The sequence below is a fragment of the Macrobrachium nipponense genome, chromosome 9 (genome assembly GCF_015104395.2).
Source record: "Macrobrachium nipponense isolate FS-2020 chromosome 9, ASM1510439v2, whole genome shotgun sequence".
In the NCBI taxonomy this organism is placed as follows: Eukaryota; Metazoa; Arthropoda; class Malacostraca; order Decapoda; family Palaemonidae; genus Macrobrachium; species Macrobrachium nipponense.
Window position 1 is genome coordinate 28769497 of NC_061110.1, and position 19417 is coordinate 28788913.

General features: G+C 49.6%; 1 protein-coding gene across 2 annotated transcripts in view; it reads right to left on the reverse strand.

Annotated features, from left to right (window-relative positions):
- The window catches only part of LOC135217984 (E3 ubiquitin-protein ligase RNF123-like), a 245262-nt gene that overhangs the window by 221887 nt on the left and 3958 nt on the right, over positions 1–19417 (reverse strand). The gene's annotated exons all lie outside the window — the stretch shown is intronic.

A 19417-nucleotide genomic window follows, 5' to 3' on the forward strand; every position in this document is an offset into this window, starting at 1 on the left:
GTGTCCGCACAAGCGGTCCCGAAACTCTTGGAGAGCGTTGAACGCCGCCTTGAGTTCCAGGACACTGATGTGAAGGTGCTTTTCGTGATGGTCCCACACACCTGCAGTCAGCAACTCCTCCAGGTGTGCACCCCATCCCTCGGTCGATGCGTCTGAGAACAGAAGCATCTCCGGGGGGGGAGTGCGTATAGGCACTCCTCTTAAGAGGTTCTTGTCGTCGAGCCACCAGGCTAGGTCCTGCCTCACCTTGTCCGTGATAGCCACGGGAAAGTAAGGAGGATCCTGGCCTGAGACCAACTCTCCCTTAGCCTCCACTGAGAGACCGTAGGTGAAGACGCCCGTGAGACTAACTTAACTCGAGTGACGACAAGATGGTCCGATCACGACTTGCCATTGCTGTGCTGCCTGTTCCTGCCCGCGACAGGAACCGGCCGGCCTGCCTCCCTGAATTTGCTGATACGCAAGTCTGCGGGAAAGACTTGCCCTGCTACTGTATCTATCAGCATACCCAGGTACTTCATCTTCTGCTTGGGTTCGAGATCGGACTTCTCGTAGTTTATCACGATCCCCAGATCGCGACAAAACTTGAGGAGTCGATCTCTGTCCTGTAGCAACTGCGAGCGGGAGCTCGCCAGGACCAACCAATCGTCGAGATACCTCAGAAGACGTATCCCGTTCGAATGGGCCCAAGCCGACACCAGAGTGAACACTCGCGTGAACACCTGTGGGGCGGTTGAGAGACGAAACAAAGTGCCCTGAATTGGTACACCGTCCCGTCGAAGATGAAGCGGAGGTACTTTCTGGAGGACTGATGGATGGGTATTTGGAAATACGCGTCCTTCAGGTCCACTGAAAGCATGAAATCGTTCCCCCTGATCGAGTCGAGCACTGAGCGTGCCGACTCCATCGTGAACCGCGTCGTGCGAACGAAGCGGTTCAGGGGAGAGAGGTCTATCACCGGCGCCACCAGCCCCCCGATGCCTTTCTCCACTAGGAAGAGGCGGCTGTAAAAGCCCGGTGACTGGCCTCCACGATTTCTACAGCTCGTTTCGCCAGCATGGTCTTGATCTCCTGTCCGAAGAGGCGTTGTCCTTTGCTGATCCCCGGGACATAGGTCTGTAGATGGACCGGTTTGGAGATGAGGGGGGGCCGAGACTCGAAGGGTAGTATATATCCCTCCCGAAGGACGTCTACTATCCAGTTCTCGGCGCCGTAGCGCTGCCAAGTCGCCCATGGCTCCAGCACCCACCCCAACTTCCGGCAGCAGGGGGGGGGTTGAGGGGGAAACGCCGTCCCCTAGCGTTCCCTCCTCGTTTCGACTTCTTTCCCAGCACCTCCTCGGGGAAAGGAGGGCTGGGAGGAGGGCTGGTTGGCGGCCTCCTCTCGCAGAAGTCGAAACAACTGGAGTCTTCACACGGGGTTTGGACGGTGCCAACCGTCTTCGCCGCCGTGAAGCGCTAGCCAATCTCTTTGGTTTGGCCGCAGTTACTCGAGATTGCCCAGAAACCTTCGAGACTGCCTGGTGGACTAAGCGGTCACTCTCGTCAGTGCGCCGCCGCTCCACCGCAGCGTCCACCATCTCTCCAGGAAAGAGTAGCTGAAAGGAACTCCTAAGAGGTCCATTTACGTAGCCCGAGTGCCGCCTCACGCCTCCAGCCCCCTTGGTCACTCGGGTAAGGACTGCGTCCCTACGTCGAAGAACCAAGTTGGCCCACAGGTTAGCAGTCTGATGGGCGAGGTAAGAGATTGCTCTTCCTCCAGACTGGCACAGTCTCCTAAAAGAAGCGTCGTCTTCGAGAGCAGAACTCCCGGAGCCGGCCGCTACTTTGGATATTGTGAGGGACCACAAATCCAACCAGGAAACTGCCTGGAATGCTGCCATAAGTCGTGTAGGATTCCAGGGCAAGTGCCCCTCCTGCTGCGAGAACCTAAAGGTTCTCCGACAGGAGCTGCTGCAGGGGACACACTGGAGTCAGCCTCGCTAACTCCGGGGTTAACCCCTGTTTCGGCAGTATCGGGTCTTCCGATGGCACGTAGAATCGCCTCTGCCGCTGTAGAGGGAGGAAGCAGCTTAGAGGACCGTCCGGATTTTAGCGAGTCCTCCCGTCCTGAGACGAGATTCTCCACCTGATCCAGGACTGAGGTCGCAAGCTCTGATCGTGGCAACCCCATCGTCATTTTGGGCTCCCTCTTGGGACCCCAAAATGACTCGAGCCGGGACGTGGCTCTGCTGGTGGTAGCGGCGATCCTTCCGCGAGGTCATTATGCAGACGCATCAGCTTAATGACCTCTGCGAAGTTCCTCTGTATCTCGGGCGTCACAGCGTCTTGTGGAGTAGGACCGTCCAGTCCCTCCAACAAGAGCATATCCCTCGATATCCTCCTTCAGAAGGAGGAACAGCGACAGACCCCTGACGGTCGCCTCCAACTACTTGCGCGTACGTCCTGGTCGGTCCTAAGACCGTGCCTGAGCCGTACGGCGTCATAGCCGGGTCACGAGCGGCGCACCTCTCGTGATCGCTCCTTGGTACCTCGCTCCTCCCGGTAATAGCCCGCAGGAGGTTGAAGGTACGGGAGAGGCAGACCTGACGCTCCCCCCTCGCTCGCTGGCAGGACCAGCGTTGCGTGGAGGGCTGCTGCTGATCGTCAACCCGCGGTGACGGTCGAGCAGCAGGCCTAGCGTCGCCGCTCGCCCTGGGGCGATTGGCTCGGCTGAGAACGTCGAGACCGATCTCTAGCGTCAGGCGAGCTGCCGCTGGTCACCGTCTCGCCGGTCCCATCGGGAGCGGCGGACGGGTGGGTGACCTGCTAGGCTCCCTTTCGCGTCGAGACCGGCCAGCGTCCTCTTCGCGCGTCAAACCGATGGTACCAGCCGTGGCTGGTACGGCGGCCGTGGGGACTCCTTCCTCGCCTCAACCCGTGGCCGGTCAGCGACCGTCACGTCAGCCGGAAGGAGCATGCCGGGTTTGGTCGCTGCGAGAGCGTCCTCCACTGGCCTGGCAGAGTCGTGGTGCAACGACTTCCCCCTCCGAGTCTTCTGCTCCGCGCCGCTGTCTTGACGGCGAGCGAGCTCGGACGTCAAAACTTTGGCTGGACGGTCCTCTTTGGAAGAGCGTCCACTCGGTGCTTCTCGCGAACGAGAAGCGCCGAGACGGAACCTGGTTTAGCGGTGGCAGAACCACTAGCACCAGGTGAGGACGCACCAGCCGAGGCTGATGCACCTCTGGTCCCCGTCGACTTCTTCTTTGCAGAAGAAGCGACGGGCCCTGTACCCGAAGGAACAGGAGGACCAGCAGAAGAGCTCCCCAGCTCGCCTGAGCGAGCCGGGCCCTTAGAAGATCCCGAAGGAGTCTTCTTAGGGGGGGAGGAGGCAGCCTTCTTCTTCTTCGGCTGTTTAGCCTTAGAAGTCGAAGGGGAAGGAGAGGCAGCAGACGACGAAGAAGACGATGAAGATGACGACGACACCTTTTCTTCCTCTTCCTCTTCTTCTTCGCCAGGCTCCGCAGGACAGACGTCAGGTCTTCCATCCAGGAGGGAGCCGGGGCAGTTGCCGAAGCAACAGGGCCCGACTGCACCTGTCCGGAAAGACCTGAGACTGTGACAGCAACACCAGCAGCGGGAACGACAGGAACAGGTCCGGGAACACGCAGGAACGGCAGGAACATCTGAAATGAATGTGCAGGCCTATCTTACAGACCTTACAGACCTTACATCTTGTCGGGTTGCCCCAGGTCCTCAGTGTGAGGCACCTCTAATGTCTACCAGAGAGTTGCTAGTGTACATCTTCCGGTATATTTTGCATCTTCCAATCTTGGATGGTCTGGGATGCAGTTTAGATATTTGTCGAGCTTATTCTTAAAAATTAAACACATCTACGCTCACTCCTGATATATTCCTCAGATGAGCTGGCAACGCATTGAATAGACGCTGCATTATCGATGCTGGTGCGTAGTGGATTAATGTCCTGTGTGCTTTCCTTATTTTTCTGGTATAGTTTTGGGCACTATTAATCTACCTCTGCTTGCTCTTTCTGATATTTTTAGTTCCATGATATTTTCTGCTATTCCTTCTATCTGTTTCCATGCCTGAATTATCATGTAGCGTTCTCTTCCTCTCCTTTAACTATATAATTTTAAGAATTTTGTGTAAATCTTTCCCAGTAGTCTAGGTCCTTACTTCTTCTATTCTAGCTGTAAGGACCTTTGTACACTCTCTATTTGTGCAATATCCTTTTGATAGTGTGGGTACCATATCATATTGCAATATTCAAGTGGACTACGAACATATGTTTTATAAAGCATAATCATGTGTTCAGCTTTTCTTGTTTTGAAGTGCCTTAACAACATTACCATTTTTGCTTTACATTTTGCCAACAGAGTTGCTATTTGATCATTGCATAACATGTTCCTATTCATCATCACACCAAGGTCTTTAATCTTCCTTATTTGTGATGGTCTCATTATTAGGTCCCTTATATGCATATAGCTTTCTTTCTCTGTCTCCATAATTTATTGATTCAAATTTATCAGAGTTAAATACCATCCTATTTACCTCTGCCCAATCATATACTTTGTTAAGGTCTCTTTGTAGAGCGTTCCTATCTTCATCACAAGTAATTTCTCTACTTATTCTTGTGTCATCTGCGAAACTACTCACTACCGAATCCTTAACATTATTGTCTATGTCTTCAATCATAATAACAAACAGTATTGCAGCTAACACCGTACCTTGCGGCACACCGGATATTACCTTGGCTTCATCCGATTTCTCGTCGTTGCAATAACTATCTGTTTTCTGTTGTGTAAAAATTCTTTTAACCATCTTCCTACTTTATCCACGATATTGTGTTTTCTAATTTTCTTCGCTAATATATTATGGTCTACTTTATCAAAAGCTTTTGCAAAGTCTAAATAAACCAAACCCACTGTTTCATTTCCGCTTTTCATATTTTTGAATATGTTTTTCACGTGGACTAACAGTTGGGTGTGTACTTTTTCCGGGTACGAAACCATGTTGTCCTTTATTAAACAAATTATTTTTTATTAAATGTTTCATAATATTTTTCTTTCATTACCCTTTCATACCTTTCATAATATGTGATGTTAGACTCACAGGCCTATAATTACTTGCCTCTAGTCTTGATCCACTTTTGAAAGTAGGGGTATATATGCTAATTTGTGCTCATCATATATCTTGCCTGTATCTACACTTTGTCTTAATAATATTGCAAGTGGCTTTGCGATAGAATGAACTACTTTCTTTAACAAAATAGCAGGAATTCCATCTGGCCCTGCAGCAGCTCCATTTTTAATTTCATTAATAGCCTGCACAATATCAGCTTCATTAATATCTATGTCAGCTAAATATTCACTATTTTCATCCCTTACTTCTATATCATTATCTTCATTATCTATTCTAGGGGTGAATTCTCTCTTATATCGTTCTGCCAGTATGTTTGCAAATTTCCTTTTTTCATTCGTTAATCTCCCTTCAATTCTCATAGGGCCTATTTCTATTCTTCTTTTATTCATCTTCTTCGCATATGAGTATAATAGTTTGGGGTTTTGCTTGATATTTAATAGGGTTTTTTCTTCCAAGTCCCGTTTTTCATTTTCTTTGATTGTATAATCTTTTGTTCTGCATTTTCTATCTTACTTTTTTAGTTCTATAACTTTCCATGCATTTTTTTCTTTTGCAAGACCTTTTTTTCCATTTTCTGATTTTCTGGAACAAGATCCTTCTGTCTCTTGGTATGCATGAATGATGTTTTACTTTTCTTCTTCGGTATATATTTTTCCACTATTATCTCCAATATTTTATATAATATCTCCGTATTTACCCTTATGTCATCACTTACGAAAATGTTATCCCAATCTTTGTTTATTCTTCATTAATTTCTGACCATTTTATATTTTTACTGTAGAAGTTGTATTTTCCATATCCTTCCCACTTTTTCATTTCTTGCTTATCTCTATTTTCACTTGCTTTGGAATGAACTGTTAATTCTATGACATTATGGTCTGAAATACTCGCATTATAAACTATTATTTCTTTAACATAATTCATCTCGTTCACAAATACTAGGTCTAAAGTATTTTCCTTTCTTGTTGGCAGGTGATTTATTTGTTGAATGTTGTATTCTAGTAGCATATCTAATAGCTTTTCAAATTGCCTCTTATCTTCTGCACTACTATTACTCTCTTTTTTATATGTATAAGTACAACCACAATCTCCTATTCGTTCTTTCCATTCTACGAAAGGAAAGTTGAAGTCACCAGATAGGAGAATAGTCCAGTCCTTGTGATTTCTACATATATCATCCAATTTTTCAATTATTAAGTCAAACTCTTTAGTATTAGGAGTCTATATATTACTATGTTCATCAATTTTTCAGATTCAAATTCTACCGCTATTAGTTCACATTCTGAGTTACTATATTTCTCATATATTTTTCCTTGTTTTTTGTCTTTTCCCATATATTGCGGTTCCCCCTTGATTCCTATTTTTCTATCTGATCTATAAGTTGGAACCCTTTTATTTGATCATCATTCCCAGTCTCTTGGGAATACCAGGTTTCACTTATATTCATTATATCTATTTTCTTTTCATTTGGGTTAGTTCTTCTAAGTACTCTATTTTTCTTTTTGAAAAGGAAAGAGTAGCTGGAGCGGCAACAGGTACGGCAGGCACGGCAGGTACCACGGGAGAGCCAGGCGTCCTGTCGACAGTCACCGTCATCCGTGGCACTGGCGGCAGGTCCAGGGGGGTACTCTTTGGGCAGCGGAAGTCGGGGTCGGCAAAGGAAAAAATCCAGGTGGTGGTGGCATCGTCCTCTTTGGAACGGCGGCAATTGGTTTTTGTACTGCCACCGTGTGCACCGACATTATATGGGGCGTATATACCAGATGTGGTGGGCATCTCATACGCTGGTGTCGTTAATGTGGTAGTAGTGGTGGTCACCGCACCATGAGTGACCACCGCCGACCCCGCCAACCGCTGTAGCAGCCCCTGGATGCTGGGCACTCCCTGCAGTCCCAGCGACTCCCACACCTGTCCCAAGTCGTCCTTCGCTGATGGCACACCTGCGGAAGCAACAGTCGGGTTAATTGGAGGGGCTTCCCCGCGCCTGGGGGGCGAAACACCCCCCCCAGAGCGGACGGAAGACCCTGAGTACAGCTGTACGTCCGGTAGCGGGCGCCCTCCGCCTCCACACTCGACGGATCGAGAGAAAAGGAGGACTCCGCTACCCCCCCCTCCCCCGCAGGGGAAGGCGCGAAACGTGGGGGCTGGCCGGGAGCAGGAAAAGAGGACGAAGTGTCCGTCACCAAAGGAGTCACTGGACTTTCCGATGACTTCTTGGCCGGCCTAAGTCTCTTCCTGCCCTCGTACAGCACCCACTGCGCCTCGGACCAATTCATACAAACCACACATGGTTGTTCGTTGCGGGAGCACTCTCGCCCCCTCCGACAACGAGAACAAACCTCGTGGGGGTCCACCTCAACGAATGACCTGAACCCTCCACATTTACGCCCCCCCTCCAGCCCGGGACACACTCTACGGGCGACTGGAGGGCGCGGTGATATTTCAATTTCCTCTAATTCACTCATTGCAAGACAATAGAATTGAGAAAAAGTACTTACAATCACTCCTGATATACAGAAAGAGAAAACAAATACTCAAAGTTGAAGCAAACGACAAAAGCGGGCAGAGCGATGGCGAACACGTCCTTCCCACACACGCCGAAAGCAAAAGTGATTTGTTTACCTCCCAGTCGCGCGGCGCGCGACGATCGGACAAGCAGTAACTACCGCTCTCCCCTTGTTCGAAGCTTACGACCGTTCCAGCTGCCGCTTAGCTACTTCCTATTGTTAAAGGACCGAGGGTTTGTATTACGTATCGGAACAAACATATTTTACAAAGAGCGTCACATGCTTATTTTAGTTCGTATGGGGCTTTCATATATCACATTAAGTTGACGAAACTTCAAACTTTTGAATGGTATGCTTAGTTATAATTGTATTCTTGTTTCACCAATTAAATATCGAGTGAATAAGACCCGTCCAGCGTAATGAGGGTTGGTCGTCCGTGATGTTTTACCCTAATTTGTTACCAGGGCCGTTTCTAGCTTTGTTGGGCCCTAGGTAAGATGCTGTTTGGGGGCTCCTAGATAGATAGGTACAGTGTGATGCTCAAATCTCATGCGACATGACTCCATAGGATTTCGTTCAAATTCACTAACTGGCAATAGCATGCTCCATATTTATATCTATTATTTCAATGCGGAAACGCGATTATTGCATACAATATGGACATAATATGTTTTCATAAAAGTGAAATCTGTCATATATTTCAAAACTGTAAGAAAATGTCACGTGTAGCAAATTTCAGAAAAAACTCTTCCGAAACATTTTCAAAACTTTCGTTCACACATCGCTGAAGCATTTGACCAAAATGAAGTCGTCATCAAGCATCAGTTCAAATAAATAAAAGAGGAAAAAAATTATCATAACATTAATAATGCTTCCAAAGCCAACATAAAATTTGAAATAGTCCTATTTGATTGCTTTTACACGTCAATGCTGATGTAAATATGTATATGCAAAAGTAGAATGCGCCCACCGATATCAACGTGTGAGGGGAGCGTGTGTGACGTATCTGTCATTAGTGTCCGTGCAACAACCACCCGGTATAAAATAAGTAGGTCTACACTGAGTAGCGACAATGAAATTATCTTGAAAACACTTACTTTATATGTGTTAGAGGAATATTTGGATTTTCATACATAATTAATTGTTATAATTCTTAACATTTAAAAAATTATTGTTCCTAGGCCTAGGTATTAGATTTCTTTAGTTTACAATTAACAGTCACATCTCTCTATTAACAATTTCTGGCCCAAAAAGCAAATGAGGTAATCAACACATTCTTGTTCTTCAAGTTACCTTATGAAAGAATAATTATACACCAAAAGCGAGGAGGCCTTTTAAGAAAATAATATTTTAAACCACTGAAAAAACAAGTGTTCCATACGCCTTGATATTAATACTTATGATATTTCGATTAATAGTCATCTTCTCCATATAATCAAAATCATCATCTTTTATTCCTCAAAGAAGAGGTAATCTCTACAAATATGACAATTTGTCCAAAATTGCATTTTTCCTAACTATACAAACCTGAGGTCCTTTTACAATAGGAAGGTACTAGCGGCAGCTGGATAGGTCGTAAGCTTTCGAACAAGGGGTTCGGTAGTTAACTGCTTGTCCGACAGGCGCGCGCGCGCGACTGGGAGGTAAACAAATCACTTTTGCTTTGGCCCAAGCAAAAACTGCAGAGTGAGGGTGGCATGAGGTGGGGCTGTGTAAAAGGACCTCAGGGTTTGTATAGTTAGGAAAAATGCAATTTTGGACAAATTGTCATTTGTTCCGACACGGCATACAAAACCTTCGGTCCTTTTACAATAGGAAGACTCACTTCTTGGTGGGTGGAATCTGAGTCTTTTGTGAACAGACTGGTGTTCGCCCAACCTTGGAAGCCTCCCTGGTCGTAAGAGCGAGGGAGGGATCCAAGCCTCTGTCCGATTGATCGGGTGTGCACCGCAGGATCAATGGTCAGACCTCTGGACCGAGTACTAAGAGAGAGGCATGCGTATCTCTTCGTACCAGCAATGCAAGAAACTTGTTCCTGTACAGGAGCAAATATAAAGTCATGGGTTTGACTCTTGTAGGCATCCAACTTCCCCCCTTGTAGAAGGAAGTGGTGGATATTCTGCTCCTATCCCTAGTGAAAGGGATAGGATGGGTCTCTGTCATATAGCTCACCTGCATCTCGTCCTCATCCAGCGTAGTGACGACCATGGCCCTCTGCCCACAGGTGAGAGGAGAAGGAAAAGATGGGAAGAGAGAGCCAGTCACTCACTCACTCACACATCCATCCACACAGTCACACCAGGACTCGATGCTGTTCAGCCTGCGAGGGTCTGGGTTAGCTACACAACTTGTTGAGCAGCCACCACGGGTCCCCAGGAAAAGGTATCCAAGGACCTGTGGGCAATATCCGAAGGTAGAAGGACGTAAAGGTAGTCTGGTTAGACCAGACCCCTGCCTTCAGGACCTGCGCCACGGAGAAGTTCTTGCGAAACGCCAACGAGGGGCCAATATACTTCTGACTTCGTGAGCTCTCGGACGGGACGTACGGATGTCGTCACTACCATCAGCCTCATACGCCCTCCTGATGACCTCACGCAGCCAGAATGAAAGAGTGTTCTTGGATACTTCTTTCTTGGTGACCCCGGTGCTAACGAAGAGGCGTCGACACTCAGGCCTGAGGTGTCGAGTTCTCTTCAGATAGCGCCGTAGCGCCCTCACAGGACAAAGCAGCATCTCATCCGCATCATTATCGGTGAAGTCCAATAGGGAGGGAATCGTGAATGACTCGAACCTGTCATCAGGGACTGACGGTTTCTGAGTCTTCGCAACGAAGTTCGGGACGAAATCGAGCGTCACGGATCCCCATCCCCTGGAGTGTCGTACATCATAGGAAAGACCATGAAGTTCCCCTACTCTCTTCGCCGATGCCAGGGCCAGCAAGAAGAGGGTCTTGAGGGTCAGATCCCTGTCTGACGACTCTCGGAGTGGCTCGAACGGTGTTCGAGTCAGACTCCTAAGGACGAGAGTCACGTCCCACGCAGGGGGCCTGAGTTCCCTGGGTGGGCAAGACCTTTCGAAGCTCCTCATAAGCAAGGAGATCTCGAACGAGTTCGAGATGTCCAACCCCCTCAGTTTTCAGGACGAGCGCCAAGGCGGCTCTGTATCCTTTAACTGTGGGGACTGAGAGGAGCTTCTCTCGGCGAAGAAAAACGAGGAAATCCGCTACCTGCTGAAGAGTGGCTTCTGAGAGGAGATAGACCCCAGTCTACGACACCAACCACAGAAGACGGCCCACTTCCCCTGGTACACAGCTGCAGAGGGACTGACGGACGTTCCCAGCCATCTCTGTTGCTGCGCTACGAGAAAAGCCTCTCGTTCGAAGAGATGGTGGATAACAGCCAGCCGTGAAGACGTAGGGACTGGACTGCTCGGTGGTACCGCTCGACGTCGTGTGCTGGGCGAGAAAGGTTGTGCCAAGGGGGAATCTCTCTTCGGTTCTCCTGCGAGAAGAGGGCCAGCAGGTCCGGATACCAAATGGCCTGTGGCCATTTGGGAGCCACCAGGATCATCCTGAGATTCGGGGTGACCAGCGCTCGACTGATCACCTTGCGAATCAGGCTGAACGGGTGAAAGGCATAGGCGAAGAGGTTGTCCCACGGGTGTTGAAGAGCGTCCTCTGCAGCTGCCCATGGGTCCGGCACGGCCGAGAGAACACCTGGAGCTTCCTGTTGTGCCGGGTGGCGAACAGATCCACGACTGGTCGCCCCCATAGGTCGAAGAGCCTTTCCGCCACGTCCTGGTGTAGAGACCATTCGGTCCCTATCACCTGATCCCGACGGCTGAGCGTGTCTGCTACTACATTACCTCTCCTGGAATGTAGCGTGCCGACAGCTCTATTGAGTGTGCCTGAGCCCACTCGTGCACCTGCCGAGTCAACTGGTACAACGGGAGAGACACTAGGCCCCCCTGTTTGTTGACGTAAGCCACCACCGTGGTGTTGTCGCACATCAACACCACTGAGGTGTCCCATCAAGCGGTCCTGAAACTCTTGGAGAGCGAGGAACGCTGCCTTGAGTTCCAGAACATTGATGTGAAGGTGCTTGTCGTTCTCGTCCCACACTCCTGAAGTCAGCAACTCCTCCAGGTGTGCGCCCCATCCCTCGGTCGATGCGTCTGAGAACAGCTGCATGTCCGGGGGGGAGTGCGCAGTGGCACTCCTCTTAAGAGGTTCCTGTCGTCGAGCCACCAGGCTAGGTCCTGCCTCACCTCCGTGTCAGTGACACTGGAAAGCTTGGGGGATCCGTCGCCTGTGACCAACTCTCCTTTAGTCTCCACTGAAGAGACCGCAGGTGAAGACGCCCGTGAGGGACTAACTTCTCGAGTGACGACAGGTGTCCCGATCACGACTTGCCATCGCTGAGCTACCTGTTCCTGCCGAGACAGGAAAACTGGTTGGCTGCCTCCCTGAATCTGCTGATCCGCGAGTCTGCGGGGAAGACTCGCCCTGCTACCGTGTCGATCAGCATACCCAGGTGACTTCATCCTCTGCTTGGGCTCGAGATCGGACTTTTCAAAGTTCACAACGATCCCCAGATCGCGACAGAACTCGAGCAGTCGATCCCTGTCCTGTAGCAACTGCGAGCGGGAGCTCGCCAGGACTAACCAATCGTCGAGATACCTCATCAGACGTATCCGTGCGAATGGGCCCGAAGCAGACACCAGAGTGAACATCGCTTGTGAACACCTGTGGGGGGGCGGTTGAGAGACCGAAGCACAGTGCCCTGAACTGGTACACCGTCCCGTCGAGGATGAAGCGGAGGTACTTTCTGGAGGACTGATGAATGGGTATTTGGAAATACGCATCCTTCAAGTCCACTGAAAGCATGAAATCGTTCTCCCTGATGGAGTCGAGCACTGAGCGTGCCGTCTCCATCGTGAACCGGGTCTGGCGAACAAACCGGTTCAGGGGAGAGAGATCTATCACACCGGGCGCCAGCCTCCCGTAGACTTTTCCACCAGGAAGAGTCGACTGTAAAAGCCCGGTGACTGATCCGTGACGATCTCTACAGCTTCTCTTGCTCAGCATGGTCTTGATCTCCTGTCTGAGTGCTACGTCCTTCGATGACCCTGGAACGTACGACTGCTGTTGGACCGGGTTGGAGGTGAGGGGTGGCCGAGATTCGAAGGGTAATAGATATCCCTCCCGAAGGACATCTACAATCCAGGTCTCGGCGCCGTAGCGCTGCCAAGTGCCCAATGGCTGGCCAGGCACCCCCCCACTTCCGGCAGCAGGTGAGGGGAACGCCGTCCCTAGCGTTTCCCCCCTTTCTTCGACTTCTTCCCAGAGCTCCACGGGATGAGGAGGGCTGGGAGGAGGGCTGGTTACGGCTCCCCTTGCTAGAAGTCGAAGAGACAGAGTCATTCCTCGGGGCTTCGACGCAGCAACCGTCTTAGCAGCCGAGGAAGCGCTAGCCGAGCTCTTAGACTTGGCCGCAGTCCGAGGCTGCCCAGAAGCCTTCGAGACTGCCTGGTGAACCAGACGGTCACTGTCATCAGTGCGCCGTCTGTCCACCGCAGCGTCCACCATCTCTCCTGGGAAGAGAGACGTGGAAACTCCGTAGAGGTCCGTTTCGAAGCCCCAACGCCGCCTCGCCCGCCCCGCCCTGGAAACCCGAGTAAGGACAGCGTCCCTTCGTCGGAGAACCAGGTTGGCCCCACAGGTTCACCGTCTGGTGGGCAAGGAAGGAGATGGCTCTTGACTGGCAAAGTCTCCTGAAGGCCGAGTCCTCTTCGGGAGGAAATTCCCCCGGAGTTGGCTGCGACCTTAGATACTGTGAGGGACCACAGATCTAGCCAGGAGACGGCCTGGAAAGCTGCCATGGCGGTAGATTCCAGGCCTAGTGCCTCTTGCTGCGAGAACCACAGGTTCTCGGACAGGAGCTGCAGTTGCAGACACACCCGGAGTCAGCCTAGCTAATCTCCGGGTTGACCTGTTTGGGCGGCATCAATCGGGTCTTCAGATGGCACGTAAAAACCGCCGCTGTCGTTAGCAGAGGAGGTGGAAGCAGCTTGTTCGACCTGCCAGACTTGAGCGAACCGTCTTGCCCGGAGACAAGCGATTCAACCTGGTCCAGCACTGAGTCGCAAGTGTGAACGCGGCAAACCCACCGTCGGTCTGGGTTCCCTCTTCGGGCCCCAGAACGACTCGAGCCGGGACGTGGGGCTCGGATGGTGGGAGCGGCGATCCTTCCCCGAGGTCGTTGTGCTGACGAATCAGCGCAATAACCTCGGCAAAGTTCCTCTGGATCTCGGTGGGCGTGATAGCATCCTGTGGAGTCGGACCGTCCAGTCCCTCAACAGGAGCAATCTCCCGAGACCCTCCTCCCTCAAGGAGAGGAGCAGCGACAGCCCCCTCTCGGTCTCCTCCAACCACCTGTGCGTACGACCTGGCTGGTCCGAGAACCGAGCCTGGTACGTACGACGACGTGGCGGGATCCTGAGGGGCGCACCCTCACGATCACTCCTCAATACCTCGCCCCCCTCCCGGTGTAACCCGAGGAGGTTTGAAGGTATGGGAGAGGCAGACCTGACGTTCTCTCCTCGCTCGCTGGCAGAACCAGTGGGCTTGGAGGACTGCAGGCGATCGCCAACCGCGGTGGTGATCGAGCTGCAGACCTAGTCGAGCCGTCTCGCTGTGGAGAACGGCTGGACCGAGAACAGCGCCCCGGTCTCGTGTGTCAGAGGAGCTGGTGCTGGTCGCCGTACCCGATCGCTCTCTGCGAGAGCGACGGTCAGGCGACCGGCGAGCTCCACTGTCACTGTGAGATCGGTGCGTATCCTCACGGTGTGGGCGTCAGTTCGCTGGTACCAGCCGTGGCTGGTGCCGGCGAACGGGGGGACGGGGGGACCTCTTCCCAGCCTCAGCCCGTGGCCGGTCATGGACCGTCACGCCCGCCCCGGTAGCCAGCCGCTCGCCGCGCGAGCGAGAGCTGGCCTGGCGAGAGTCGCGAGAGCGGCTGTCAGCCAGTCTTCCGCTCCGTGCCGTGAACCTGACGCTGAGCGGACTCAGAGGTCTGGTTCCTGGCTGCACGGTCGCTGGTAGGCGACCGTTACATCGGTACCTCTCGCGAACGAGCGGCCGAGCCGGATCCTGCTGCTGTGGGCCGAACCACTAACAGCAGGTGAGGAAGTGCCGGTGTTAGCCGGCACCCCTCTGGTCCCCCGTAGTCTTCTTCCTTGCGGGAGAAGAGACGGGTCCTGCTCCCGAAGGAGCAGGGCGACCAGCGGAAGAACCCCCCGTCTCACCAGAGCGAGACGGGCCCTTAGAAGCTCCCGAAGGGGAGACTTCTTAGGGGGGGGGGCGGGGGGGGGAGGCGACCTTCTTCTTCTTAGGCGGGGGAGCCTTAGAAGAAGAAGGGGAAGAGGCGGCAGACGACGACGACGACGAGAAGACGATGAAGACGACGACGACACCTTCCTCCTTCTTATTCTTCTTCTTCGTCAACCTCCTCAGGACCGACGTCAGATCTGTCATCCAGGACGGAGCCGGGGCTGCTGTTGCCGAAGCAACAGGGCCCGGACGTACCTGTCCGAACAGACCAGCATCGGGAGCAGCGGCGCCAGGAACAGGAACAACATCAGCAGGTGCGAGCATCACAGGAACGGCAGTCGAGACGGCAGGAGCAGGAACAGGAACAGCAGCGGTGGTCACGGCAGGTAGCGCAGACTGTGTGGGCGGTACAGATGGTCGAATCAACCAGCGGCACAGACGTCATCGGTACGGTGGGAGGTCCAGGGGCGAGCTCTTCGGGCACATGAAGTCCGGTCGCGGGCAGCACGGCAAACCCAGGTGGCGGCATCACACTCCCCCGAGTTACGGCGACTGGCCCCTGCAACCGATGTTGTGGGTGTTACAGAGACCGCGTGCTGGGTGTACACCAGGTGAGGAGGTGACGCGTAGCCGGGTGTTTGTGTCCGGGTCGTGGTGGTGGTTGTGACCGTTGCATGAGTAACCGCCACGGAGCCAGCGAGATGATAGAGCAGCCCCTGGACACTCGGCACGCCCTGCAGCCCCAACGATGCCCACACCTGTCCGAGGTCATCCTTCACGGCAACCGCACCTGAGGAGGCAAAAGTCGGGTGATTAGAAGGATCCTCTACCCGCTCGCGCGAAGACGAGCGGATAGAGGACCCAGATACAACTCTACGTCAGGGTATCTAGCGCCCTCCTCCACACTCGACACGTCAGGAGAGGAGAAGGACCTAGACACCCCCCCCGAAGGGGAAGGCGCGAGACGTGGAAGTTGAGCGGCGGCAGGAAGAAGACGAAGTGTCCGTCACCAAAGGAGTCGCGGGAGAGCTTTCCGACGACTCCTTTGCAGGCCTTCGCTTCTTCCTGCCCTCATACAAAGTCCCCTACTGCGCCTCCGACCAGTCATTACATACATCCACAGGGCTCGGCCGGGTGCATTCGCGCCCCGACACCGAGCACACAAAATATGAGGGTCAATCTCCGGGAATGATCTGAACTTCCCGCATTTGCGCCCTTCGATACCCTGGGCAAAGTCTCCTTGGGTAGCGAGGCTGAGGATTCCATCATTATTCACTTGAAAGCCGTAATTAATATTTGTAAAGAGAGAATAATTGTACTTACAATACTCTTTCATACACAATTACAACCAAACTTAGAAAGCAAACGACGAGCAGCGGGCAGAGAGCGAACACACACGTCCATCCACTGTGAGGACCGAAAGCAAAAGTGATTTTGTTTACCTCCCAGTACGCGCGCGGCGCGCCTGTCGGACAAGCAGTTTAACTACCAAACCCCTTGTTGTTCGAAAGCTTACGACCTATCAGCTGCCGCTAGTACCTTCCTATTGTAAAAGGACCGAAGGTTTGTAGCCGTGTCGGAAACAAATAAACATTGGTAACATTACATCTCATAAGGCTTAGATTATTCTTTTAGCCTATAAATCATTTTGCAACATATAGGCAGCTTAAACGTAGCCTAAAACTCAACATTCAAAAAGAACTGGTTGTAATTCATATTCCTATTGTATTCGTCAAAAAACATAATCTCTACAAATAAATTCATTAATAACAGATTATATCTCAGATGGCGTAGATTATTTTTTAGGCCTATAAAACATTTGCAACATACAGGCAGCTTAAACACAGTCGAAAGTTTCAACATTCAAAGAAACTTGTTTTAATTCATATTCCTACGTTGAAAATGTTGTTATAACTGTTTAGCTTATAGGTCTACTGTCATACAGCAGCAGACGTAGTTATGTTGACCAGTCCGAGGGGCATTTGAAGTGTGCTTTCATTTTGGCACAGCTAACCTTATCACACCGCACTTTGAACTGAGCATCGTAAAAAAAAAAAGAAAATCAGTTCAAATCACACAGATTACGAATTTTACCAATGCATAAAAGGGATCATATTTATATAACCATAAGGAAAATAGGGCTAGCTGTGAATTCACAAACTTTTCGACATGTATGACATTAGAAAAAAAATGATAACACTACTTGGCAACATCACGTTGAGTCTGAGAATCTGGACGATACAAAAAGAATCATGTCGCATGAGATTTGAGCACCACTGTACGTAGGTACTTAATTTATTCCAGAGGGGTTTGCCAAACTAGTCCTTTAGATGGTCTACTAAGATGCAAGAAACTAGGTATTACACTTCACATTTATGTATTTCACATCTAGTATTTCAAAGTGCTAAGATAATAAAAAGAACCAAACACTTAAAATGAGTAAAAAAAAAAAAAAAAAAAAAAAACTTAAAATATGTAGTGCTTTATTAAAATCACTGTCACACTTACCAGAAAAACAACTAGGGTAAACAACCGCAGTTGATCCATCGTCATCACGTGGCTCAATATTTAATCGGTGAAACAAGAATACAATTACCTACATCTTAAAGCATACCATTCAAAAGATTGAAGTTTCGTCAACATAATGTGATATATGAAAGCGCCATACGGGCTAAAATAAGCATGTGAGCTCTAAGTAAAGTATGTTTTCAAGGCAGTTTTGAAATCCAATATGGCGGCAATCGCGTGACTTGCTGTTCGTAACCACAGACAATCCACCATCTTTCCCAGCCTTCCTAGCACTCATTTGAACAATGTTAGTGTATATGCCTATGTAACGTTTATTGACCTTACTCAAGATTGCAGTTGTAATCAGCACAATAAAACAACATTTTGTTGCCTATATTAATGAAAGTATGAAACTTTTTATTCCCGGGGTCATGGTTTATTTGATTGTTATTATACACATTTTGGTCTCAATTCACTCCACATTGCACTTTAAACAAGTTGCTGTTCCTGGTTCCTAAGCGCGCGCGCCACAAACACAGTTACGAACAGCAGACAACGACACTGCAGTTCCTGGTTCCTAAGTGCGCGCGCCACAAACACAGTTATGAACAGCAAACGACGACACTGCAAAGTTTTATTCCCTAAATTGTTTATTTTACTTGTTATTTAGTTCAACTTTACTTTGTTATTTAAAAATGTTAATTTAATTCATGTCTATTATCCCTTTTTTGCAACCAAATTACCCTGGAAAATTACAGATATTTCTAAAGTAGATATAATCCAATGTTTCTAACCTTGTCGTACATCTGGCTGCCGAAAACCATAGAGGAACAGACTATGGATAAGTGGATTATGATTTTTTTTTTTTTTTGCTAGCACTTTTCATTGATTTAAGTCTATATTAGTATTTTGATTTTCTTTAATAACTGTATGCCAGAAATAAATGTAACCATTAATGTTTGCATGCTAAGAATGGCAAAATCATCGTTGCCACATTAGTGGAGCTTCACACATATGCCGATGCATTATTATAAACTGTTCCCATGAATTCTAGTTGTCATAGTAATGCAATGATAAAATTGCTTTAATATTTATGCATATATACTTCCAATACATAGCCTAATTTCACCAATTTCCACGTTTTGTGGAAGTCTTATACCCAGTTTGGAGGGTGAACACACCAATTGGCAACAGCGAGAGAGAGAGAGAGAGAGAGAGGAGAAGAGGAAGAGAGAGAGAGAGAGAGAGAAAGGAAGGTGAAGGAAGGAAGGACAGGGGTGGCGGTGGAGGTGGGGGGAGAAGGAAGGTGGAGCTTTTTACGCATGTTCGTATCCATTTCTGAATAATGGAGTTTTTGTCTCTTGGTACAAGGACAAGTGTCGTTATTCTTTACGATTAGTGATTCACGATACCCTTATAAATTACGGCACTGGGTGTAATGCACTATAGCAAAATCTTGTTCTGATACGAGTGTTCGTTACAGAAATATTGCCAAAAAACTTGCTTGCACTGTCTCTGAAACCCATAGTAGGTATGCTGCTTAGTTGTCAATCAAGTTTCTTGTAATCAAGTATTTTTTACAAGCTAGCTGTTGAATAAATTTGTATTTTTCTCAATCAAAACATATGCCCCTCACTGCTAACTTTCCTCTTTTAACGACTTTCTGGTCATTGCAAATTCGGCCCCATGATTTCTTATGGTGCGAAAGCAGACAGAGGCCCAGGGACCGAAAACGATTGTGTCACACTACGGCGATAATCCGGTAGTAAAACATCTTCATATATCCAAAAAGTAAATAATAAAGATATATATGCGCAATACGATTATAACAATTACATGAATAGCTGATAACAAACTGCATGAATAACTGGTAAACTGTTCTGCAAGAAAGTTGAGTGTAGCAATTATTTACAATAGGTACGAAAGTCAAG